This window comes from Rhipicephalus sanguineus, chromosome 3, assembly GCF_013339695.2.
Source record: "Rhipicephalus sanguineus isolate Rsan-2018 chromosome 3, BIME_Rsan_1.4, whole genome shotgun sequence".
Taxonomy (NCBI): Eukaryota; Metazoa; Arthropoda; class Arachnida; order Ixodida; family Ixodidae; genus Rhipicephalus; species Rhipicephalus sanguineus.
Window position 1 is genome coordinate 204,572,360 of NC_051178.1, and position 26,129 is coordinate 204,598,488.

The window sequence follows — 26,129 nt, forward strand, 5'->3', positions numbered from 1 at the left end:
CCAACCCCCCCTTGGCTACGCCCCTGTTTGCTGTGTCACATTTATGTTATCAAAACATCACCTGCAGGTTCTTTCATTATCCACGCACAGAGGCGGTCCTGCCACGTCGTTATCATATTGAAGAAGGTTAACCGCAACTTGTTCGTTATCGAAGCCGCAATCGTGGAGTGCCAGTACGTTCAGAAGCTGCGTCCATGACGTCACGTGCAAGCTGTCTACAGGAAGTCGCGGGCTGAAATGTCTTGCAAAGGGCTAGCACACAAGGACAGACGTCTGCAAAGGTACAAGCCAACTTGTAGTCTGAGTGAGCCTGACCGGAGGTCTGCAAGGTATGGTGAATTTGAGTATGCCAACCCTTCAAGACTGTATGAAGCTGGCAAGAAACGAGACCTGATCGTCGAAGATCTGAAAGCGGTTGTGCGATTAAATAAGGAGAGGTGTTAGAGTGACATGCACCATCCCTGTTTAGCAGGCACCTACAAGAAATGAGGGCCGTATCAGCCACTCCGACATTTCGGGAAGCCTGCGAGTGCAGTTTTCTGTTGCGCCAAAGGCCAGTGGTGTCACAATATCTCTATATTTATCGAAGCTTGAACGTCCACTTTGGTGAGGCATCAACGTTTCCTCAAGCTTATAAAAAGTAATAAACTATGATGCTTTATCGCTACAGTGCGTGAAGTACAGAACGACGCGTAGAGAGTTAACATACTTTCTACAGCACGCAAGTCTGCCACAACTCCGCTTAGGAATAAACTATCGTAACATTCGTTCGTGTTTTACGTAAAAAAAACTACGATATGATAATGAGGGACGTCGTAGTGAAACGCTTCGGGAATTTCGACCCCCTGAGGTTCTTTAACGTGCACCTAAATCTGCACACGGGCCTCTAGCTCCATACGGGCCTCTAGGATCTCGCCTCCATCGAAATGCGGTCACCGCGGCCGGGATTCGATCTCGTGACCCTCGGATCAGAAATCGAGCACCATAACCACTAGCCCATCATGGCGGGTCCCGCTTAGGAAACTTGCTTGAGGAGGAAGGGCACGTGAACGGCATTAGCCAATCCGACACACAACTCGGTATGCCGGTGAGTTTGTGGGTTGCGAAAGAAAATGAAAAATAATGCCTAGCAAACGTTCTGCCACTATGTCGATGTGCAAGGACACCATGTTTAAAGAGACCAGGGTGATGCGTGGAGAAACAGCACCTACACGACAGTTACGTAACACAGCAGCAAGTGGTTATGTCAGAGGAGATGAAGATAAAAGACAGAAAAACATTGTGCATAGGACGACCGTTGATTTCCCGGCAGCGGAGTTGCATATTCGAGTGTCCGCAAAGAAAAGTAGCAGTGAAAAAACACGAGTGCATTCGTGCGTCACAGGTCCCTCTCGGAACATGAGACGGCACGCCACTGCTGTAAAAGGGCTGCGCTGTGTACTCGGAGGGACACCCACGTGTGTTTGTGTTAGCTCCAAAAAGACGCGGACGACGACAAGAAAAACAGGACGACCAATGTTGCTACAAAGAGGCAGGAACAGAAAAACTAAAAAAACATGCATGAAGCGCGTCTACACGGAAAACCCTCGGCGACGGTGGTTGGGGCCTCCTTGGCAAAATGACGGAATCCGAGAGACGCCACTGATGTAAGAGTAAAAATGGGGCGCTTAGGCACGTGTTAGAGCTCACATCCGCGTAAGGAAAAGAATAAATGCAGAAACAAAATCCGAAACGAGATCGCAGCAGCTAAAGGGTCGCCACCGGTTGCTACATGGGATTACGACTTCCGACAGCTCACAGTGCACCGTCGCAGCAAGCCGACACGACCGAGCCGATTTGGGGCACCTCTCCAGGCGCGTTAAGCCTGTTTCACATGCGAGCGACCGAGCGGCGGGGCCCGCGGCGATCGAGCGGCAGCAGGACGCTCGGACGCGGCTTCGTTTCACATGCACCGCTTTTGCGCGGCGCGCGCCTCTGCGAAGCGCAGTGATGGTTGTGGGAAGCGCCCGTTATCCGCGGGTTTCCTTTCTCCGGGCTCGCTTGCTTTGGTGCGCTTGGGTTGCAAGTTTCACCAGCCTTCTACTTCGGTGATCGATTTTCACGCGCCTAAACCTTGAATGATGAAAATGTGCAGTGTATCAGAGTGCAATTAAACAACTTCAGTAGTCACGTTTATTTCTGTTCCAGCTTTCTTTTTTTTACCACGCAAGTCATGTTGCACGCACATACACTTGGCCATGGAAAAGCAAAAGAAAGAATTTGTTTTTGGGGTTTTAAGCTTTCACAGGGCTTTCGGTGGCTTTTGGTCTCGAATGCCGCAAGGCGTTGGTGCGCCGTATGGGCCGGCAAGCGGATGCCAACGGCCCAGTCGACGACATTGTGGGTTTGTGAAGGAGCTCGTCTCTCTTTTTTTTTTTTTTTGCCTATGGGCATTCTGCAGTAAAGAGGCGGCGGCATTTGTCGTCTTCGGGGTACGTGACCACTAAAAAAAAAAGAAAAGAAAACAGTAAACTGTTCGAACGTGCTGCACCAGAGTAGTAAAAAAAAAAAAAAACTGAAACGTCTACTGCGAACAAGTGCGGAGTGTCGTAGGTTCCCCCTGTCCGGACCTATGTTGGTGTCACGATTCGATAAAAATACAAAAGAACAAAATGACACGTGCGAACGATTTGTCTGCTTTGATGGAAGCCCAGTAAAGAACAACAAAAGGAAAAGAACGGCGTTTTCTACACTGCCAGCTCGTTGCAGCGAATGTCGTCTGCTAGGAAACCGAGTCGGAGCGAGTTCCTCCCGGCGCGCGCGGCTGCTCTCGTCTCCATCCCTACGGTCACGTGCTCCCCGCGTCACTGCTCCCCCATTGGTTGACCTTGGGCAGCCGCTCTGCCGCTCGCGAATTTTTCCAACTTCGGCGATCTCGATCGCGCGTCCACTGGTCGCTCTAAAAAACCTGTTTTTGGGCTTCCGCGACGGCAGCCGCTCCGCTCTTGGAGCAAAATCGCTGCATGTGAAACAGGCTTAAGATGGACGCGTTAGTTGGGCGTCCGCAGAAACTCTGCGGATGCAAGCTGTCGGTAATTTCGAATGTCAGCCTGGGTCCGCAGAGCTTCCGCGGAGGCTCAACTAAAACGGGTTAATAACTTATCCGACGTAGGCGCCAACACCTTATCATTCATATTGTGTAGACCGACAGAATAATTGCCATAAGGAAACAGAAAACTCAATCAGCCCTTTTTCTCCCAGCTTGAGTATGCGTGGTGCTGAGCGTTGACCCCTTATATCACACGGTGCACGGTACATGCGTACATGCATTGTTATCTTGCTTTTCAGGGATACCCGAAAGCTTCGGAGGCGCCTGCAACATTCCGTGCAGTTATGTTGCTTGCCGCGCTAGTGCAGTTGATACATCGTGCCATGCTGAGCTCGAAGTCACGGGTTCGATGCAGGCCGTCGTGGCTGCCTTCGGATGGGAGTGGAATGCAAAGACATCCGTGTACTGTGCATTGTCTGGACATTAAAAAATTGCGGGAAGTTTGCACTAAGTCGCGCAAAGCTTGGTACAGCGAAGCTTGTCGATCCTCAAGTCTATTGGCTAAGCCGGTTACTTTCTATCTTCTCTCTCTTTCTCTGGTTTCTGTTTTTCCTCCCTTTCTGTCGATTTCTCTGTTTCTCTGTCTTTTTATGCTGCATGTTTCTTTCTTTCTTTGATTCTCTGTCTTTCTTCCCTTTCTTTCTCTTTCTTTCTTCATATTTAGACGACCACCGGTGAGTCCTGCGATTAGCCCAATTTCTGTGGCACATACCCGTTATGATGATGATAGTTCTTTGTGGTCATTCGTTTTACCTCGTGCTTTAACAGCCTCGCTGATAAAAACACGAGTGCATCAAATTTGATCTGCAGCACCCTCACATAGTCTATTTTGCATCGTAGTTATGGTACCAATAGACCGACATTTTAGTTTTTCGGATTGCCTTTGATAATGCGTAATGCCATTTATGCTAAGAAGCAATACAAAGGTCTCTTTGCTTTCTACTATGGCGTTACTAACTCGCCTGCACGGGTAAGAAAAAGAAAGCCTTTAGTAAAGCGGTCGTGGTAGTGTTTTTGCGTTTTAGCTGTATGATTAGCAGCAGTATGATTAACATAGCTTTTGTGTCTAGATTCTTAAGTGCACTGCGGGTGCAGTCTTCTGCTCTTCCATTAAGTGAGAGCTTTTTTCCTTGACACGACAATTTAACGATTGCTTCGCTCCCTTTCTTACGGCGGAGCGTTTTCCGGAATGCCACACAACTCCATTAAGAAATTGCCTCTGACTGACATTATTTTTGACACGAACAAAGTCTTGTGGATGCTTCCTGGCGGAAACTGGCAGCGGATGTGGCATTTGCCTCTAGTTATTACTGAAAACTGCTGGAATGTTAGCAAAAGATTAGTGCGCACAAAAATGGTTCTGCGACGTTCGAAGGATGTTCGCTCGGCCATCTTCTAATGAGCCCTACATCCGTGTACAAAACGTCATATTATTTTTATTTTTCGCTTGACAGAGCTTTCTAATAGAGTGCTCCGATGTAGGAATCCGACTTTGTCTGATTTTCCGAATAAAATTAGGACGACAATAAAAACGGCGCTTGCCAGTTTGAATCAGTGTAGCTTGCGGGGAGCTTCACTCCTAGATTTAATATGCATACGCTTCACATCTTCTCGTTCCTTTTCTGCTACTCTAAAAAAATTCAGTAGCGATAAAAATCAATATGCAAGCAATGTTTCATTTATTTTCCCGAACGAGCTCACCAGCAGCTTCTTTCAACACTTGAATAAAGTAACCTAGGTGTAATGTAGGAATGGGAAGGTGAACTGGAGGACACTCTATGGTTAGTTTTCTGAAAATAAGGCTTGCACACGAGACATTAGCATACAACGTTTAAGCAGATACGAGCATGTTTGGCTAATGAAAAAAAAAGGTCACATCGCCTTTTTGGTGTAGCAGGGCTCGAAAGAGAATATTGAGTTCGGTCAGTTGCATGTAGTAACTTGCTGGTAAAATAACTACGAAATACAGCAGTGGCGAAAGCTCCACTATTATGACTCGGCGTCCTCGGACCAGGGCGAAATTTTCGACAACTGAAGCTTTTTCTTGCTGAGAGATGCGTATGGATTTCTTCGATGCTTTGCACTACGAGCGTTGTGGATGCCAATTTTTCATTTTACAGCACTATCAAATCATTCAGTTGTCACAAAAAGACCCTTTTGTTTGGTTTTCAAGCGTTGTCTACCGGCTGTCTTCATCTCATTGGCTGACGAGAGATGATGGTGTGCAAAGTGGCTGTAATGGGGCCGAGGCAGTGGAGCGAAAGTAGGTCACCGGGGAGAGGCGGGTCGTGCAAGCGGTATCCGAATCTTGCGAATAGCGCTGACGTTACACAGGGCCTCTGTTTTTGTAGCGATGCCTCCTGCTCGATTACAGTCTTACCATCCACCGCTCATGCCTGGATGATCATCTTAATAACGTGGGCGGGTGGCTCTTCTAATCGCTGACAAAGACAGGACAGCGCCAAAGATTATTACCGTAGGAACATCCGCCGCTATAAAATAGCGCCAGAATGAATCCTCGGAAATGCGGAGTCGCCGCAATAACGTTGTCTACCTAATAAAGAAAGCCTTCGAGATTGGTGCTGGATGGCACCAACGAATCAACGAGATGAAAATGCAGCCCTCTATAAGGTATAGTGTTCAGCAGCCATGTTTCTCTGCTGTTCTAACGATTAATGATTAATTCTACAAGCACTATGCTGGCCACCCTTTCGATGCAGTTTGAGCGATCCACTGTGGCTCCAGTCTGACTGTCAGTATTGATAACCGACATTTGTAAGCACGTATCATCAAAAATATCATTAAAGTATTAGGCAGGGCTTTTTAAGATAGTTGCGAGAACACCGGTTCCATTTTATCCGCGTACTTGCACAATCGCCTTCGATTGTTCAGTGGTAATTCATTTCTTGCGTAGAGGCGCCGTATAGAAACCTCATTAGGGACAGAAACGCTTAATGAAAAAATTCGGCAGATCCCAGTTGACGATGTCCTCCGAGGGAGGCCACCGCCTTCGGAGTCCATGACGTCAGTCCAGAGTGCGCGCCCATTGCTGCAGGCTTATGTGCATCCGCCTTCGAGGAGGAAATGCCGCTCATTTCAAAAGTTGTATCCGGCTAAAGTTGCTTTTTTAATTCAATAAACACAAGGACACTTGTGTTTAGTACAACAAATGACTAAGATGCAAAACGTGAAACGCGCAGGCTATAAACGACAGAATTAATGAACATCTGCCTGGTTCAATTATAAACTTCATAAAAATTAAGATTAATTTACTTTTTCCATTTGATCGGTTTTGTGAAATGCATACCCTTGAATATTCGCCTAAAAGCGAGGTAATACCGTTTAAGCCCGCTTTACAAATACTGTAAAAAATCTGCTGTCTTTTTCGTTATGTAGTAGTGCTTGATTTTTAAATATATGTGTGTGCTCATTAGCTTTTTTTGTTTCATTCCACGAAAGCATCTGATAACCCTTCTACCCGCGGCTGAATATACATGTCAAAAGGACAAAAGGGCCTTTGTTGAAGGGACCGTAATTTGCTGGGAATGTTCATTAGCATTGAAACGAGTTGAATCGATTTTCTTTGTTTTGTGGTAGCGGCTGATATCTATAGAAAAATCCCCTTATAAATACTGATCCCTGCCTCGAAAATTTACTTGCAGTTCACAGGTGAGGCAGCTGAGATTAAAGCATATGTATTTAATTGGCACCAGTCTGTATTAGTGAACTTGGATTTTGTTACTCTATGCAAGTTCCATCACCTGCTCAGTAAAATTAATACATGGCAATAAAAGTGTCTTGCTCACAACGCAGAATAAACACCATTTTTCTTCATAAACAGCTTACCATGTATATTCTGTGACTCTTCGTGAGTTAATTAATTCGAAGTAATTATTAACTTTGTGTGAGTACATACCTTTTCGTTGTCAGGCTCCTGACCGAAATGTACGCGCCATGCAATTTAAAGAATTACTCAGATACACAGTGCCGCTCCTGCATTTGCCGCCAGTTAGAACGTTTTTTTTTTGTTTTCGCTGGACTGTTCACGACAAGTTTCTTTTTGTGATAACTAAGCGTTTCAGCAAATTTCGTTGCTCCGTCACTCTCGTGACTTGGATGAAACTGGAGCAATGAAGATCCTTGTTACAATCCTCCCCGGTCCTAAAGGTGTCGGGAACCACTCTTCCAAGTGGCATCGAATGACCTCAGTATCGGCTTTCATTGTCTCATGAACAGATTGCCGCAAAAATTTCTCGAATCCGTGAAGAACGAGCGGAGTTACAGGGGTTCGTAGCGCGCTTTAAGCGCTTTCTCTTTTCTCTCGTCCCGACGAGCGCGCTGGAACCTAAGCACGGAGTAAGGGCACGGCAGAAAGGAGCTACATCAGCGCGAGTGATGAAACCTAGAGCGCCTGATGAAACGCGATCTCTCTCTCCAGTTGTTGTTTATGTGCGCGAGTGTGGCTCACCGTGTAATGTCAGCAGACTGTGGAGGCGGAGCCGGCACGTGGCGGCACACCGGGGCAAGAGCGCGCCCTATACAAGCGCTGCTCTTGACTTCTGTCGTTCTTAGCCAATAGCATGCTATCTGCTGTTCGACATCAAACATCAAGCGCCGGTAGCTCCAAAGACAGTGAGCACAGGCCTGTGTATGAAAAGAGGGCGCTTGAGGAAATGGCAACTTCGCGCTCCACTTCTAAATTCTCCTTGCTGCGCACGACTGCTAGATTTGGCTGAGATGTTCATAGCAGTGTCTGCTATCCGCAGGACGTCTTTTTTCATCAAGCCCGAGGGGTGGTATTGGCCCCTTTAAGCCGTTTTACTATAAAGTATCTGAGCTGTATTCGTCTCATCTACGAGAGAATGTGGGCCGATGTATTGCTACAACTACTGAGCTAGCCAGTGATTTCCGGCAGAAGGGATGACACTAGAACACGGTGTCAGATAGTAGATGATGTCATAACGTAGCGTATTTTCTGTATAAGCGATTTGGCCTGCTTACAGTGTAGCTCTTTTCAGTCAGTCTCAGCAGAGCAAGATTCTGACCAGTTTGTGACACTGTTTTAGGCCTTCTATTGCGAAACTGACGTGCACTTCACACAAAAAAATAATAAAGTAAAATCCTAGTAGCACTTAAGAAGTTTCCATTCGGGCCACTCCGCTCGGTTGACCTTCGAATGATGAGCAACTCAACTCCACCTCTTCTTCCGGGCCCATTTTATTCCGGCCATTTCGGACATAAAAGAAACTTAACGGTGCAATAAGAAATTATGTATCTCACAGCGAACGTTACCAAAATAGTCACTGTCCGTGCAGCCTTACCAAGGAAGGAAGTAAGGAAACAGAAGAAGGAGAAGGCAGGGAGGTTAACCAGAAACACTTCCGGTTGGCTACCCTACACTGGGGGATAGGGGAAGGGGAATAGAAAGACGAGAAATAGAGCGGAGGGAAGAGAAAAGAAAAGAGAGTGTAAAAAACAATAAATAAACGCAGCCAGCCAGAAAAGGCAAAGAGGAAGAGGTGAGAACACGTTCTATCATGGCGACACGATGGCTCCTGGCTCAGTTCTTCTGTACCCGCTAATATCGTAGCGTCTACAGAGAGAGAGAGAAGAGATGCAGTGCATTCACTACAGCGTGCGGGATTGCACCATAAGTCAGAGGCGTTCGCATAAGCCCGTCGTTCTCAAAAAAATTACACCATCTCCCGCTAAAGGGGACCATGAGGCGATGCGAAGCCGGAGCACTTGCACGATCGCGTTCCGTTGGCGTTCGTTGGGCATGCTACCGACCTCGCGTCGTGGAACGCGAAGAGGGACGCTACGCGCGTCGTATCTTCCATCTAGCCTGGCCGTTAATTCTCACAGGGCGAGCGGGGAACGCGGCCTACAGGCGGGCGAGAGGGGGGCAGCGTAGGAGAGGAGAGAGAAGGGGAGGGGACGCGCATGCGCTCGAGCTCATCGCGGCGTTGAGCAGGGGAGAATTTCGGCATGTCTAGCCCGCGTTTCAGAGGAAGAGTGGAAAGGGGGAGGGGAGAAGGGGAGAGGGAAAGTGGAGAGGGGAAGGGGAGAGGGAAAGAGGAGAGGGGAAGGGGAGAGGGGAAGGGGAGAGGGAAAGGGGAGAGGGAGAGTGGAGAGGGGGAGGGGAGAGGGAAAGTGGAGAGGAGGTGTGGAGAGGGGAGAGGAGGTGTGTGGAGAGGGTATGCGCATGCGCAGTAAGGGTGGTCAGAACGCACACCACCACCACCACCACCACCGCCGGATTGAGCTCCGCCTTAAGATACTTCGCATCTAAAACACAAGATTGCTTTCACTGCTTTGTGGGCCGCCGAGAGATGTGGACGGTGCTCTAGTAGCACCTGCACGGAAATTGGCCGATCATCCAGTCGCCGCAGTGCGTTGGACAGTACTTGTCTCTCCGAGGCAAAACGAGGGCAGTGGCACAGCAGGTGTTCGATGTCTTCTTCGGTGCCGCAAACATCGCATGCCGCGCTGTCCGTCATTCCGATTAACGTTGTAGTATATGCCTTCGTAAAAGCAACTCCCAACCATAGGCGATAGAGAAGCGAAGCCAAGAACGGCAAGTAAAGTACCTACGACAAAGCAAAGAATATTGCATGTCGAGTTCAAGGCACCATGAGCAGAAAAGCGTACTGCAACATTCGTGCATAAGGCTATCCCGTTCCGCTTTTAGCTCCTTAAACGTTTCTTGTGGAGCGCGTGCCTCTCATGTTACCAGGCTAATCTCGGAAATCTCTCATTTCAGTGCGGCGTGCATTGAGAAACTCTAGCGACCAGCAGTCGCGTAGGCGAAGTGGAACGACCAAGCCCGCCGACACGTGCCGGTTAAATATTTGACCAACGTTCTGTGAAGTTATCTCGACAGTCGTGTATATATATACGAACCAAGCAAACCGGGCGTGTGATTAAACGGGCATGAACGTCTGGTGAAGCATACTGTTCGAATAATTAATAAATATATAATGAAACTATATTTATTTCTAAGGGTTTCCACAAGTAACAAAAAAGAACGTGGATAAAAACCAGCGGCTCAAACGATAACGATATCTGTGGCTTTCGGAGAGAAATAGAGAAAGAGGTAGTTTTTATTTTAAAGAGGAGTGGTTTGTTTGGTTAGAAGCATTCGCCTACGTGCTACTCTACGAGAGGGAGTGCAAGACGACAGAAATTTATTGGAAGCAGAGAACGGAAAAATCTAAAATAAAATATTAGGTACAAAAACACGACTCTAAACTTCGCTCTTCACTCCTGCTTGCCATTGTATACCAGAGCCGTCCTGATTTCATTATCAAGTCTTTTAGACGAGACACATGGTGTAAAAACAGTTACAGTTATGAAAAAAGGCCAGTGAATTGATGTGACCAAGCAAGAAATACAATTTTCGACGTCGCATTGATAAAGAGTGTGATAGACCTCACTTACAAACAAGACATAGTTCGAGGGAAGATGGAGGCCCTGACGACCTATTGTTGAAACGTTGGCTCTAGCGAAATAATCTCTATAGAGACCCAGAATGTGTCTCAGTATGGTATGTATGTGTCTAAGACATTATTATTCGAAAGTCGTGTGTTCGGATTCCACCGACAGAAAGGGCGAATATTCTTCCACTTTAAGTCGTTTTAGCTTATGCCATAATTATTACGCTGCAGTTAAAAACAACAAATAATGTCCCCCATGCCTTCCTCAGTTTAACTGCCTGTTGGATTCATTAGGCTGTGTATAACGAAGAAATGAGCCCCTCGCAAAAAAATTTCCCCTTCCTTCGTTCAGTAGCAAAGTGTTTGTACATGTTGGTGCGATGTTTACGTTGCATGCCTTTCATCACTTTTGTCGGAGTGCACGCAGTAGTCTAATAAAATCCCCAACTTTCCCTCAGGTCGCGGGATCGAATCCTGGCCGCGGTGGCCACATTCTCGGTGGAGGTGAAAATGTTTGAGGCCCGTGTACCTATACTCCATCTCACTAAAGCTCCATCTCACATGAATGCTAAAGCTACGGGGTATAAGCAAGCCACATGCTTGAGCAAAATAGAGTTCCAGACGTAATTTCCCTACACTTCGCAGGGTTGAGGCATTTGCGATCGTTTAGCACGTCTTGCATGCACATCATTGCGTGATATGCTTATTCTTCGTTGCATTTACGTCGTATTTCTTTAATTGTTGCATCAGTACCGCTGGTAACTGTGGTTTCAAATCAACATGGCAGCGCCCATGGAGACGCGACCGCCCGCTTCGATGCGAAGTTGCACTTGTTTCCCACAGCGCTGACAGCAATAAATAAATGGTGCAAGTAGCCATCGCTTTGCGCCATCTCATGACGAGGACAAAGCAGCAGGTACGTTTTGTCGTTATTGGCGAGATCGGACTTTTGTTTACCCACGCCTAGTAAGCCTAACGTGCCGAGCATTTGATAACGGTTCATCAGAAAAGCGCAATAAAGTCCCGAATACATCGCTGTCGAAGCGTCAGGACATAAATCTAAAGAAAACACAAGCTCCAGTTTGGAACTTACGGGCCACACAGCGCACGACGACGACGTGATAAATTTGAGGCACACGGCACCAGCGTCTATGGATGCAGCCATATTCTCTCTCTTATTCTTTTTCTTTCGTCTCCTCGCTTTGCATGCCCAACGCGGGCGCGCAGACGCCATGGGGACGCTGAGCAGACGACGCGGCGCGGATGAAAATTGGGGGTCGTTTAAACTTCGCCTTTGAGAGTTGAACGCGATAGCGATATCCTGCCCCATCCTCATCGTGCTGTTTCGGTTGTCATTATGTTCAGTCGCCCGGTCTCACAAACCGGGCGACTGAACATAATAAAGTAAAGGTTTACGCCCTCTTCGACAGCACGTTTATGACAACAGTGTACCCACTACGTGTGTGTAAGAGAATGCACGCACTAATGTGTATACCCTTTGTTATGGGAGGCATGCTTTAAAGCAGCAGCATTTACGCGCGTGATAATTTTTCGAAGTTGCGATGCACCCAATGCGTGTTCGTGAGAGAATACGCGCAGCAATGCGTGTGCCTTTTGTAATGGGTGGCCGGCTTTAAACCACCAACTCGTTACGCAGTTCACATGGTGTGACGCCCGATGGCAATATACGCTTGTACCCCGTTTTACTGCGATATTACATCTCGTACTGTGACACCTGTACACAGCACGCGTATGTTTTTGAAGCATTAAAGTTAATTTCAGTGAAGTTCAAAGCAATGGAGTGGCTCTGTGGTAGAACACCTGCTTGCCACGCAGACGGTCTGGGTTCGAATCTCACGCGAACTTCAGATTTTTTTACTATATATGTTATACAAGACGATGATTTTTTGCTCACAACCAACGACACCGACGCCGACACCGGAATCTCTGCGGAACGAGCTCTTTAACGCCTTCGCGTTAATACATCGCAAGGGATTTTCGCCCTTCCTATTGGCTAAAAGACCCTGTAGCTTCCACAGTGCTGAAGGAAACTTCTGAGATTAAGTATAGATTTATGTGCTGGTTAATGAACACCAGATGGTCAAAATTTCCGGAGCCCTCCACTACGGCGTCTCTCATAATGAAATCGTGGTTTTGGGACCTTAAACCCCAACAATTATATATTATCCCCAATTTTCCGAACCTTTCTTGAAAACTGTGTTGTGTGGGTGTCCCTGGTATTCAAGCATCCAAACCACCTTTGAATTAGTACGTTCTGCTTATTGTAAACTGCACCGCTACGGTTACGGTGCTCGACTGCTGACCCAGAAGTCACGGGTTCGAACCCGGCCGCGGCGGTCGCATTTCGATGGAGGCGGAATGCAAGAGCCGCGTATACTTAGGTTTAGGTGCACGTTAATAGGACAAGATGAAAACGAATTTTCGCGTAATAGTAAATTACTTTTTCACGATTCCAAAAACACCATGCTTGCCGTGAGAAGGCGCTTGGTAAGCGACAAATCGCACAAAACGCCATCTACGTGACGCCATTTGGCAAAAAACCAAAAAGTGTTCCACACTCGCCGTCATGGCTAGCCGTCCCAGCCGTCATGGCTAGGAATGGCGCTGACTAATACTACCAGGAAAAAAATGAATGCGCGCAAACTATAGACAAGGACGAGACAAGGACAAGGAGAAACTATAGACAAGGCAAAAGACACGGACGAGCCTTCTGCGTCCTTGTGTATAGTTTGCACGCCTCCATTTTTTCCTTGCAAGTATGAACCAACTCGCCCAGCAGCAAGTTTTACTGAACCATAATCCCAAGGTTTGCATGCACATAAATACCCGATAAGTGGACGAGGGGGTGACCGCCACTGTAGCTCAGTTGGTAAGAGCATCGGGCGTGTAATCCGAAGGTCGCAGGTTCGGTCCCTGCCAAAAGCAAGTTGTCTTTTCGTCTACTTTACTTTCTTCCCATCTATATCACAATTGTTACAATGCACTTAAAACAGTACAATTAACGTCCCCTATACCTTCCTTTGCTTCATTATCTTCTGGCTTTTATTAAGGTTGTGCCGAATTTCGGTTGCCTATATCAAGCTTAGCTTACCACCCCCCCCCCGACACACACACACACACACGCTTGTCACTCTCTCTGTTTCAAGAAAAGGGTCAAAGTTATGCTTTTCCAAAAAGCACGCGTTATGGACCAAGCTAATGGGGGAGAGTACGCGGGAAAATGCAGCTGACATTCAGTCTAGCACACGGATTACGCCAGCGACAGCTCCAAAACATTTGCCAAAATAATGTTTTGTTATTCTAGCCCGTGAAATGGCGTGTTCGGTCTTTCGCGGAGCGACGAAGACGTGCTGCATTGCGAAATGTAGCGCAGGCGAAATGCCGGATAAACAACGGAGCGTTCGTCATTTAACCTGCGTCAAGCACAATAATTCGCGAACGCCATTTTCGAAAAGGTTGCTGCGCTATTACCGTATACTGTGCTTCTGACGTGCACTCGGCGCAATACTTTACCCAGTGCGCTCGGCGCCGTAGAGGCCAGTGACGTGTTGAAATCTGCCGCCGGTCTGTTATCCAGCGAATTTCCCAACCCCAAAACAACAGATGATTTAATGCCAGCGACGAGGCCTCGGCCAAAGAGGTGTTTATCAAATAAACTTCATCTATCTACGAGGGTTGCAATGTGGGCTTGTTTTTGAATAATTGAACCGTTTTGATGTAGCACGAAAGGGTACACGGACACGAGAAGGCACGTAAGGACACATAACGACATAAAGTAGAGTGGCCTTTTTTGCGTATGTTCAGTCAGTGATGCCACGTATTCAACTGTAGATACATAGGTGGTGCAGGCAGGGCATTGATATTTTTTTAATTTAAATTTCATTTATTTTTCGCCCAACTCCACTTTCATGTAGTGTCTGCCTGGCGATGGGGATATAAAAGCGGTCTGATTTTTCAAAAAAAGCATGTTGTTGCTAAAAGCGCTGTGTGGTGTCCTTATGTGCCTTCCCGTGTCCGTGTGCCCTTTCGCGTTACATCAAAGCCGTTCATCTATCTATCTATCTATCTATCTATCTATCTATCTATCTATCTATCTATCTATCTATCTATCTATCTATCTATCTATCTATCTATCTATCTATCTATCTATCTATCTATCTATCTATCTATCTATCTATCTATCTATCTATCTATCTATCTATCTATCTATCTATCTATCTATCTATCTATCTACTTTTCATCGGTTGAGGATTTTCACGCATTTCATGTACCAGAAAATCTGGCTAATGCTGATCGGCAGATTTAGTTTCTAAGGGGTAGTTGCCCATCTCACTCTGTCAGGAACTACTAGATGCAAAATAACTTTGCCTGAGTATACAAGAGGCTAAAAGAGACGTAATAAAGATAAGAAAAAAACATGGCTGATCCCTCCGTCATAGGAATCGGTATAACCCGAAAGTGAAACGTGTCTTCACAGAAGTAGTGCTTATTGTGTAGTGATACATGAGAGCTTGTACAGTGTCTATTCGTGTTTGGCAGCTATAGCACCGTTTGACGTAGATGCACCCATGTTGACGCCTATAGTGGCATGTCTCCATCGCGACGACTAACGTCCACGATCATGATTAAGCCGTTGTGGTAGCTGAAGTTGTGAACATATATTTGGACACAGCGAACCGTGAATAAGATGACATCAACAAGCTCATAATCAACACTGGTACCCGATATGCACTTCTTCAAAACGTCGTCAATTCAGGAGAGAAACGGCACATTGTGCGCTTTCTAGTAATGGGTAGCCGACGCCTGTGCTCATGCATACATAACACACACTGCGCTTCAGCAACACGGGAGGTAGAGGTTCGTAGCCTGAGCCGCAAACGCGTGCGTCCCGCTAGCCTCTGTCTCGCTACACCAAGGCGCGACGTTCGCCCGTGGAAATCGTGTCCTTTCTGCAACGCGCATTGCAGCAGTTTTGTTAGTTGGTGCTCTCGCAATCGAAGTAGTCGGCGGCGGAGAAATCCGGTTGGTGCATGTGGACACTGCACTACTCCGACGAGCCGGCGCACGCTAACACTAAGCGAAAGGCAAAGAGCATAATTGCGTCTAGGGTGCCCCGGCGACGCCAGCGCGGCCAATGTCCCTTGCTGGTATCCGGACGCTTTAACTATGACCTCCGATATCGCGCGCAATCTCGGAGTAAGCGCTAGTAAGTGTCGACCGTGACGCATTATTTCTTTTCACCTCTCACAGACGGCGCCACCACCCCGCTCCGCCCCGCCTACCTACACCGCCAAAAGAGAACACCGTGCGAGAGAGAATGTGTGAAAGATATAAGGCGCATTCGTGAAGTGTGCAGCAGCTGCGAAGGTAGCTTAGTCGGTTTAGCGTCGGGCGCTTACGTCGCGGCCGCAAAGTCGTGGGTATGATTCCCAGCGGCGGATCCTTTTCTTGGTTTTTAGATGCGAAGCATCTCATGCTCGGAGGTATGTCCTGCAGTGGGCTAGTCCGCACTCACACTACGCATGCGCAGGAGGCGAACCGGCCAAGCGGGTTTCCTCTGGGCTGATGACCGCAGGAGAGTCGGCGGGGGAGCAGGAGGGCGGCGGGGTGTGCTTCCAGGGGAGGGGGGGGCGTCTGTGGCGCGGCTGCTTGTCTCACTCTCCTGCTGTGGGGGTGCGAACGGGTTTTAAAGACGATAGTCTTTCTTGGGGAATTTAAACGCACAAATTTTGGTTTGTCTGTCTGTCACCCGCTTCAGCCACGCGCCCAAAGTTGAACCACTTGCCGAAGGGCCAGCCATCTTGTACTGCTGACTAGGTCCGTACTTGTGTACATTGTCGATCAAAAAGCAAGCATTACGCATATCTGAGGCGCAACATCACTAGGTAAGTATTAGGTGGTGTGTTCCTTTAATAGAAAATACATAGATACGTAATTCTAAGGACCCTAGTTTCTTAAGCTGCGCTGACAATGCGGCAGCGCTGAAAATGTGATATGCACGCAGACGAACGCCCTCTACCACGGACAAAGGAAATAAACTCCTCCGTGCCCTCTGCACATGGCCTCCGAGATGGCGGGCGCGAAACCCTCCGCGCGCGCGCCATCTCGGAGGCCATGTGCACAAACTCATGTTTCCCGACGTATTGCCAGATGGCGCCCATATCTCACGCAGCGCTAATTTATCGTATTTCGGCGACATTTCGGCGACAAGCATGCAGATACGCGGCAATTTCTGTCCTGCTGTGTACAGCATTCCTCCCGGTTACTGCTGCTTGCCGGCTCCAGAAGCGGGTTTTGAGGAGAGGGTTTCTGGCTCTCTGGGTGCTCCTTTGCGACGAGGCCGAGGTCGGTGACTCGCTCGCTGGATTTCAAGCAAGACGGACGTGCCGGCCGCGATGTCCTGGATTACTCCTCGTACCTCTCGCTGATCGGCGCCCCGTGACGGACTCCTCGCCCGCTATGCCGTGCGCCGCTCATCGACGGGGCCTTCGCCGCTTCGCCGATGTTGTGCACCGTGCCTCTAGCTGTGTTTCGCGGACCCGTCCCTGAATTCCCGTGACCGTTTCCCCATCTTTCCTGTCCTCTTTTCTCTTCGTTGGATGGATGTGCTGCTATCACTTTTCTCTCTATTTTCCTACTATTCTTTTATTCCCTCCTTACCCCCCCCCCCTACAAGGCACTGCGCCGTGTCGCCTATAGGCAGACAGAAATTAGGTGTCTTTTTCCTTTCCTTAATAACTACAGAAGAAGAAGAAGGTCGGTAGCATGCCCAACGAACGCCAACGGAACGCGATCGTGCAAGTGCTCCGGCTTCGCATCGCCTCATGGTCCCCTTTAGCGGGAGATGGTGTAATATTGTTTTTCTTCCTCACCCATTGGCGTCCATTTTGTCAACGTCATATCCGCAACGGATATACTTGGTGGACCTCGGCATAAAACACTTTCGTGTTAAAATAATACTATTAAATGGAATAAGCAGTGGTGCTAATTTTTCGCTCTAGCCGCGCTGTAGTGTCGTGTTTCATTGTGTTAATTACAGCCGGATCGAAGGCGGCTCGCGTTTTGTCTGTATTCAAGTCTCGATACCTTCCTTCAGATGTACAGCCTGTACCCCATGCTTATAGCCAGATTTTAACAAATAAAAATGCTAATCCTCACATTTCTCCCTGCTGATTGTGTACACCCAGTGAATTACACGACAAAAAATCAGAGCTTAAATTGAGCTCCACAAGGCGCGAATATCACATATACAATGCACAAAAATGACGACAATAGATAGGCAAATGGTCAGTAACACTTGTAGGGCTTATCACTATGGAATTGACAAAAAAACTGTGCTCTTGTACAATCTACGTTTACAAACGGGAAGCATCTCTCTTCACTTTGAATTCCACGCACAGCAGCCTCATTCTGATGCGGGTGGAACACTGTAATGTTCATGTAAGTGGATTAAGGTGAACGTTGCAGAACACCCTGATGTATGAATGAACTAATGCGGATTCTTCACAACGGTGTGTTTCATAACTATAATTTATTTTGGCATGTACAAGCCCACATTTTAATTTTTCTAGTATTGTAAAAAGGCACTCCTTTTTTCCATACAGCGGCCATGATAGTACTTTTTGAAGTTATAATTACGGCAACCACACCGCGATGGACCGTCTATCAAGCGCCTGCGCAAATCGCCAGCCTTCGTGAACAGCCTCAACAAAGGTGTCACACTAAAGTTTCTACTGATTAAATCCCAGGTTGGTTTGCTGAAAATGGAGAAGTTAATGCCCTTGCACACAGAGCGCTCCTTAAACACAGCCAGCCTCCATAGCGCAATCAGAGGGCTCCACAAGGCAATCAGATGACGAAATTAGTTTTCCATGCAGCCTTTCAATCACTCTGGGCTCAGTGCAGCCAGGCGTTCTCGTGGATATGAAACATAACCAGTACAATTATATAAAGTCAGGACCTGCCTATACTACAGTATGGCTATTTTGAGACACCCTCTATCAATTCACCGAAATCCAGCTTACGTAGCGACAAAGAAGACAGAACATATTTCTGCAGTAGCGCCAAACCTACCGTTGATGAAAAGGGTCGCTTTTATTGAGAGCGTTCAGATTAAATATATTTACCACGCATTCTTACCACACGATATGTTTCTAAAAGCGTTCAGGGCAGCTAGCCACCTTGATGAACTCCTGAAGGAGTCTGATTTGCTGAACATGTAATGACACGCCACAGTGAACTTCCAACATACCTTTAGAAGGTCTTAAAGGGACACTAAAGAGAAACAATGAATCGGTTTAGATTGATAAATTGTACTTTGAGAACTATAAGGTCGTTAATTTCACCATCGTAGGTGTATTAATAACGGAGAAAATGAAGTTCAAAGTTTTATTTCTAAATATCGCGCCGAAAATCTCCACGCGTGACGTCACGGATTTCAAAGTGTATTTCTCGTATTTTGGCGCCATGGCTCAACAAATTTCCTCAAACTTGGTATGTTAACTCTATGGCCCTCTCAGAGGACAGTGCACTTCATTTTTACCGTTAAGGAACTACGTAGGTCCTAGTAGGCGCCGTCAAAATATGTGACGTCAGGGCGAATGGTGCGGAAACTTCAAGGTGGCGTCGCCACCCACATTTCCTTTTTGCGCGATTTCTCGCTTGCTAAGCGTCTTCTCGGAGCAAGCGTGGCGTTTTTGGTATCGTGAAAGAGTAATTTACTAATACGATATAAATCGTTTTGCTATTTAGTGTCCCTTCAACAACGATGTTAAGACCCACTGGTTGCGTAGGATGACCACTCTGTAATCTGTAATCCACTCTGTAAATCTGCTTATCTTTGCATCGAGTCGTACCATTGGTTTCTCTTTTCCTGGTTAAAGAAAGAAATATGCTTGCTTACAGGTTCCTCTAACAAGAAATTGTCACCACTGACACTATCTTATGATCCGCTAGGTCTACCAGGCTAACCCCGCCTGTATATATATAACAACATCACCGCCACCATGTGTCCTGCTCTTTAATATCTACACGTATTGGGACTCCTATATATACTACAGCCTTTCTAACTATAGTCCCACTTATTAATCTGTTTGTTTTATTTTTGTTCTTTCTCGTGTTCAAAATGTGCGCTGAGTTCGAACAATTGCCAGGTTGCTATTGTTGCCAAAGACATTAACCAGACCACCGTAGCGACACTGAAAGCTATTGCGCCTATTAGTGGTGCACATATTAGTTGCGAAAGCCGCTGTGGCGTCTTGTCTCAGCGTTTTATTGTGCCGTCAAGTTCTCGCAGATCCACTGCAGACGCCTGCGCTCATAAGACAAGCCTGCAAGAATCTTCATGCAATTTATCCGGCCTGCCGGAGGTCGATACACGCGCATTTCGAAATTTGAGGCCTGTTCATCGTTAGCCCTAATGACTGGAGACAATGACGATCGCTGCTTACAAAACGTGTCGAATTACGCGCGACTACTCCAATCTTTTGAGCCCATATACTTAGTCTTAAGGAGGAGGAGGAGGAGGAGAAAGACTTTATTTATCCCAAGAGGGAAGGGTGCGGTGGTGGAGGGAGCAGAGGAGCCTACCCGGCGTAGGTCTCCGCTACCCTCTTGGCCCAATCCAGGATCTGGTCCTGGACCTCGGGCGCCGAGCTGCACATAGCAGCCTCCCACAGCTCCTTACTACTAATGTTTAGTGAGTTAGGTGGTGGGTTCAGAGTACAACCCCACATGATATGATCGAGATTGGCTCTTTGTTGGCAGAAAATGCATAAAGGGGAGGGATATATCGCAGGGTGTATAAGATGGCGAAAAGAGGGGGTAGGGAACGTACGGGTCTGTAACTGGCGCCAAAGTATTTCGTGGTGGCGAGTAGCTCCCCGGTGTAAGGGGGGGTATACTGTGCGCTGAAGGCGGTAGTGGTTTGTTATGTCGTGGAAGGTCAAAAGACGATCCCTCGCACTGAAGGGTGCCGCGTGGTCTAAGGCGTCGTCGGTGGCCTGCGCCCGGCCTGTCATTCCTCGAGCACAGGCATGAGCCGCCTCATTGCCACACAGCCCCGCATGCGCGGGCGTCCATACGAGAGCAACGTCTTGCGTGGGAGAATGTTTATTAAGAATTGAAAGGGCAGTTTGTGAGATGCGACCTGCACTGAAGTTACGTATGGCAGTTTTAGAGTCACTAACAATCATAGTGATATTGGGGATGGATAAACCTAATGCGATGGCAGCCTCCTCTGCCTCCTCCGAGGAGTTGACAGTGACGGATGCCGTTGTGATCGCCTTGCCGTTGGTATCCACGACAGAAAGGGCATAGGACGAGGAAGATGGGTATTCTGCCGCATCGACATAGAGCACGTCATTGGCTCCTTGTAAGTTTTTCTGAAGGGCCTTTGCTCTTTGGATTCGACGTTTAGTATGATAAGTAGGGTGCATGTTTTTAGGAAGGGGCGGTATGAGTAATTGGTTGTGTATGTGGTGGGGAATGTTATGCTTAGCATTGGTGATAGAGGTGAACGTTTACCCAACATACATTATTAGTAGCTACCACTACTAGCAGCGTGCAATTATCCTAGCTAAAGAAAACAGAACCTTGCCTATACAGAGTTACGCTCATTGCAAGACCAGATTCATAGCTTCCTTTGGAACAAATTGTAACATCAACTTTGTGATTTGGTTTGTAATTACAGTATGCCAGTAGTCTTTCGCCTCCCTTCGTTATCCGTGCGACTGTCATTGCAACCGATCACTTCGTGGCAGTACATATGACTTGCTAATACAGTACTTTGTAATGAAATTCTTGCTATTATCGTGAGGTAAAATGACTAGTCCACCGTTGTTTGTGCATCTCCATCAACAATATCGCCATCTTGCCAAAAGAAACCAAAAAAATTATTATTGAGGTTTTATGTCTCAAAACCACGATGTGATTATGAGAGACGCCGTAGTTGAGGGCTTGTGAAATTGCACCTAAACCTAAAACGTGCACCTAAACCTAAGCACACGAGCCTTTAGAATTTCACCTCCATCGAAAATGCGGCCGTCGCGGCTCCGGCATTTGATCCCGCGACCTTCGGGTCAGCAGTCAAGCACCATAGCGACTAGACGGCTGCAGCGGGTCAAAAGTGAGCAAAAGGTCAGTCTGTGTTCACGCTTGACCCATTTTCCTTGCTCGGTGCCTTGCTTAAGTCGTTCACGTTGACCGCTTAGACGAGTAACGCTTCCTTCAACCGTACTTACATATCTCTTCCCATTTCTGTATATTGCAAAGAAAACCAGCGGCCTCTAAGCCAGAAAGATAACGGCTGCTCCTATGAACTAATCAACCCCGGGTGCACTGCAAAAAAATATTCTAGCGTCCGCGGGGAATGCAGGAAAATGCGGCCAATGAGCAATAATGAAATCAAGCGAAACGAGCAAGCCTTCTCTTGCATGTTAATCCCGGTTGATCGGTCATTGCAAGGCCATCTGCAGCCTTATTTCGTTAGGGAAAGACGTTTTGCCCCTTATATTAGCCTTATTCATTGTGACTATCACAGAAGGAAGATAAGAAACATTATGGATCGGTAGTTGTCGCGTCTGATCGTGTGTCTGCTCTTCAGCGTGACCCTTTCGTTCGGGCATGTTCAAGCAATATGGCAAAACTGCCGCTACTTTTGCAAGAGTAAGCATCAGCGACCTCCGGCCTTGCATTTACGCGAGACGCCCTATTTACCCATTCTATTAGCTGTTTTCTTGCTGTTGTTACGTCCACGTTGTTCAAATACAGAAGAACCGCGAGCTAAGATTACGGTTGTAAACATTTACTTCACCGTCATGTTGCAATGTTTAATGCAATGCAAAGCTAAAGACAAGTAAGGAGGATACGCTTTGCATACCTTCACTGCGAAGACTCCTGACCATTGAGGCGACTAATGGCATCCAAAAGGCCCCGTCACGGTGGTCTGTTGGTTATGGCGCTTGACTGCTGACCCGAAGGTCGTGGGATCGAATCCCGGCTGCGGCGGCTGCATTTTCTATGGAGGCGAAAATGTTTGAGGACCGTGTACTTAGATTTAGGTGTACGACCCCAGGTGGACGAAATTTCCGGAGCCCTCCACTATGGCGCGTCTCTCATGATCATATCGTGGTTTTGAGACGTTAAACCCCAGATGTTGTTATGATGGCATCCAAGAGCACTATTCACCTTTACGCCTTCGTTACTGTTTTCAGTAATGCGGTCGTAAGACGTGGATAAAAGGCGTTCGGCTGCGTATGCAAAATCACTTGATGCCTGCGCTGCAAATAAAAAAAGAAATAAAAAAAACAGGAGCCCTTTCCCAATCGGGATGCGCGCTACGGCAGTTCTTTGGAGCATATGCATCAAAGGAACTTTTTCAATAGACTTGGCATTCGATCCGGTTGCTTCCGAGAAAGCAGTTTAGAAATGCAGTAGAAAACTCGAGTTCGCTTGTCGCTTTATTCTTACCTCAAACTTTTTTGTCGTAGCCGTTAAACCAGCGTCTGGGATTATAAGTTAAAATAGACATATCGAATAGAAAACGATTGGAATTAGAGATGGCCACGTGTGTGTGTGTGTGTGTGTGTGTGTGTGTGTGTGTGTGTGTGTGTGTGTGTGTGTGTGTGTGTGTGTGTGTGTGTGTGTGTGTGTGTGTGTGTGTGTGTGTGTGTGTGTGTGTGTGTGTGTGTGTGTGTGTGTGTGTGTGTGTGTGTGTGTGTGTGTGTGTGTGTGTGTCGTTACGGTCATACGAACAAAACACAGTGACGCTAGCGCGCTTGATTGCTTGCTTGCTAGCGTCCCTGTTATTTGCTCGTATGACCGTAGGTATACCCTTCAATTTTTTATGCAGCATCCTTTCGACGTTATTATATGAACAAACTGCGCTTGGGACGAGACACCAGAGTAGAAGTAGACAGTACGAACGCAATTAATAATGTCTTACGAGATGAGACGTTGGTCTTACCAACTAGCCCCCCAACACACGCTCCTTGAATCCTTTAGACAATCTCGCGCTTTACCCTTCAAGCTTGCTAATATTACAGATATTTTACAAATTCCTAAGTGAGAAAATTTTAGGTATCATGCGAGCATGAATGCGATCTGAAGAAAGTCGTGTCCTTCATCCTAATCACACTCTCAGTGGTCGTGAAAAGTTTGAAGCGAGAACCAAACTTCCGTGGAGAACAAGATGCCGCACTCAAGCATGAAATAACAGAAGGCTACGCGCCTGCCTATTTGGTGAGTCCTTGGGAAATTTACACTGATACATTAAGCATAGGCGTATGCAGAGATCTCCATTAGGGGAGGGCCACGTGTCACCGTAGCGCCCCCCCCCCCCTCTCATTGGTCGAGTCCGAATGACAACGAGCTCCGCAATGGATGCAAAGACGAAAGTTAAGTGATGGCGTGCTTCTCTCAAAGGCTTGCCATTGGTCCCCGGCTTTCCGGGCTAAAAGTTGGAAGTAAACAAATTTTTTAATGCAACATCAGGGGTCCTCACTCACCATGAGGTAAAAAAAATATGCGCAGCCATAGCCCTGCGCGTTAAAATATGGCGTGAAAGGTCCGTCTGATTAAAAAAAAAGTATGGGGCATAATTGCCCCCCCCCTTTATATGATAAGGCTAGGCGCCCCCCCCCCCCCCTTGCACACGCCTATGACAGGGAGGCACCTCAAACAAGAGATAAAAAGGCTACAATTCTTTCTGGAAATATATATGCTATATACACAAGCTCTCACGTGACAGTGTATATATGCAGTGGCTAGAACGCTTGGTCGGAATTTCATTAACCACATGGCATACTAGCCGGTACAGATGTCTATGTCTTCGGAAACCCTTGTGTACTAATTTTTTTTTGAGACCCCCACCTTCTCCGCTACGCACTGGAACCTAACCCCGGACGGGACACAAGCGCTTTGATTTGTCTAGCCGCATCCTTCCTTCCTTGCTACCTTCTCCGCATGTAGCCGGTGACTCTTCCAAGGCTTCGGTCTAGAATATCCCTTTCGCATTCTAATATATGGGCTTCAGTATCAACAAAATTCGACCATTGAATGTGCCCCGATTGCTCGACTGCTACAGCAACGTCAATTATTAGACATCTGTTATCGCTGTGCGCTGACATTAAAACGAGATAGGCTGTAATTGGAGCTAGATGCCTTGAACGAATGCCTGAAATTCTTTGGAAAAAGTGCAGTAGGTTCGCACATAACCTTCCTGTTGTTGCTAGGCAATGTTGATTTACAAATTTTTTTTATTCTGTTTTCCTCTCTTCTTACGAAAAATTCTTCAGGAATGAAAGAGAACTGTTTGTCATTTTATTTATTTATTCATTTATCTATCTATCTATCTATCTATCTATCTATCTATCTATCTATCTATCTATCTATCTATCTATCTATCTATCTATCTATCTATCTATCTATCTATCTATCTATCTATCTATCTATCTATCTATCTATCTATCTATCTATTTATTTATTTATTTATTTATTTATTTATTTATTTATTTATTTTGCGAAGAAGGTCCAGAAGAAAAAACAGCCCGCTGTACTACGCAGACCAATTTTTTTTTCCTGTTTGACTGCGAGTTACTTCGATAGCTATAAGACCGGAGACAAATGTTTAAATTTCTTGAAAAATGAAATATTCAGTACAAAGCGTGGTTTATCTCCTCTTTTCAGCCCTATTTCTCGCTCTTCAATCCAATGTCGTTTTCAGTGCTCGGACATTTACGGTGGAAAAATATGGTAACGGCCGACCATATCTTAGCCATGTGTTCATAGCCTACCGCGCAGCCCAAAGCAGCAAACGTTGAAGTAGCGCAGGCTGTTTTATGGAGACCCCGACACACTAAAGTCATCGTCCCACCTACGAAGAGGAGGAGAATTGTTGACTGCCGCCTTTGCCTGACGTGGCAATGGTATTCCGAGCGGGAACAGTCGTCGGTGCCCACCGAAGCGTATTTGCTGGGTTGAGGCCTCCTTTTTTTTTTTTTTTTTTTACGGTTCTCATGCATGTTGTCCGACGCCGATATCTCTCCGCTATATTTGTATTAGTGATGCTATATTTCGTCGCGCTGCCCATATCCTCCCCTCCCAAACAAACATGCCCCAGAGGTATGCACTTTTCTTTTCAGAAAGCGTGCACTTATCGTGGATGACACATAGTGCAGGCCGGCCTGAGCCTGAGCACGCCGCTGAAAGCCATAGATGTTTATCTTTGGACCAATGTGTTTCGCGCATTGCCTCGTGATGCCCATTTGAAAAATCGATCCCTCACGCCCCGTCCATTACCACCATATGAGATTTACTACAGACTTTATTTTATTCCTATTGCACATGCGCATGTGCGCTTTGGTCCGGTCATTTTGAAGGGACCTTGAACCACCTTTCCACGTAATCATCGAATGACCACAGAATGGGAATTTATTGCCTAACGAATCGATTGCCGCAAAAATTTCTCGAATCCACCAAGAACGAGCGGAGTTACAAGGATTTGTCGGACGTTTTAAGGGGCCCCTAAACAACCTCTGAAAATACAAAGAACGAGCGCGTTATTCTCTGCTGACGTTTCCTGTATT

General features: G+C 46.9%; 1 protein-coding gene across 2 annotated transcripts in view; it reads left to right on the top strand.

The window, feature by feature from the left end:
* Window positions 1-1,232: 1,232 nt before the first annotated feature.
* LOC119388138 (uncharacterized) overlaps window positions 1,233-26,129 on the top strand; it is a 266,896-nt gene continuing 241,999 nt past the window's right edge. For both annotated transcript variants that reach the window (XM_049413829.1, XM_049413830.1), the window contains exon 1: window positions 1,233-1,237. The gene's annotated coding sequence lies outside the window, so the exon portion shown is untranslated. The remainder of the gene's footprint in view (window positions 1,238-26,129) is intronic.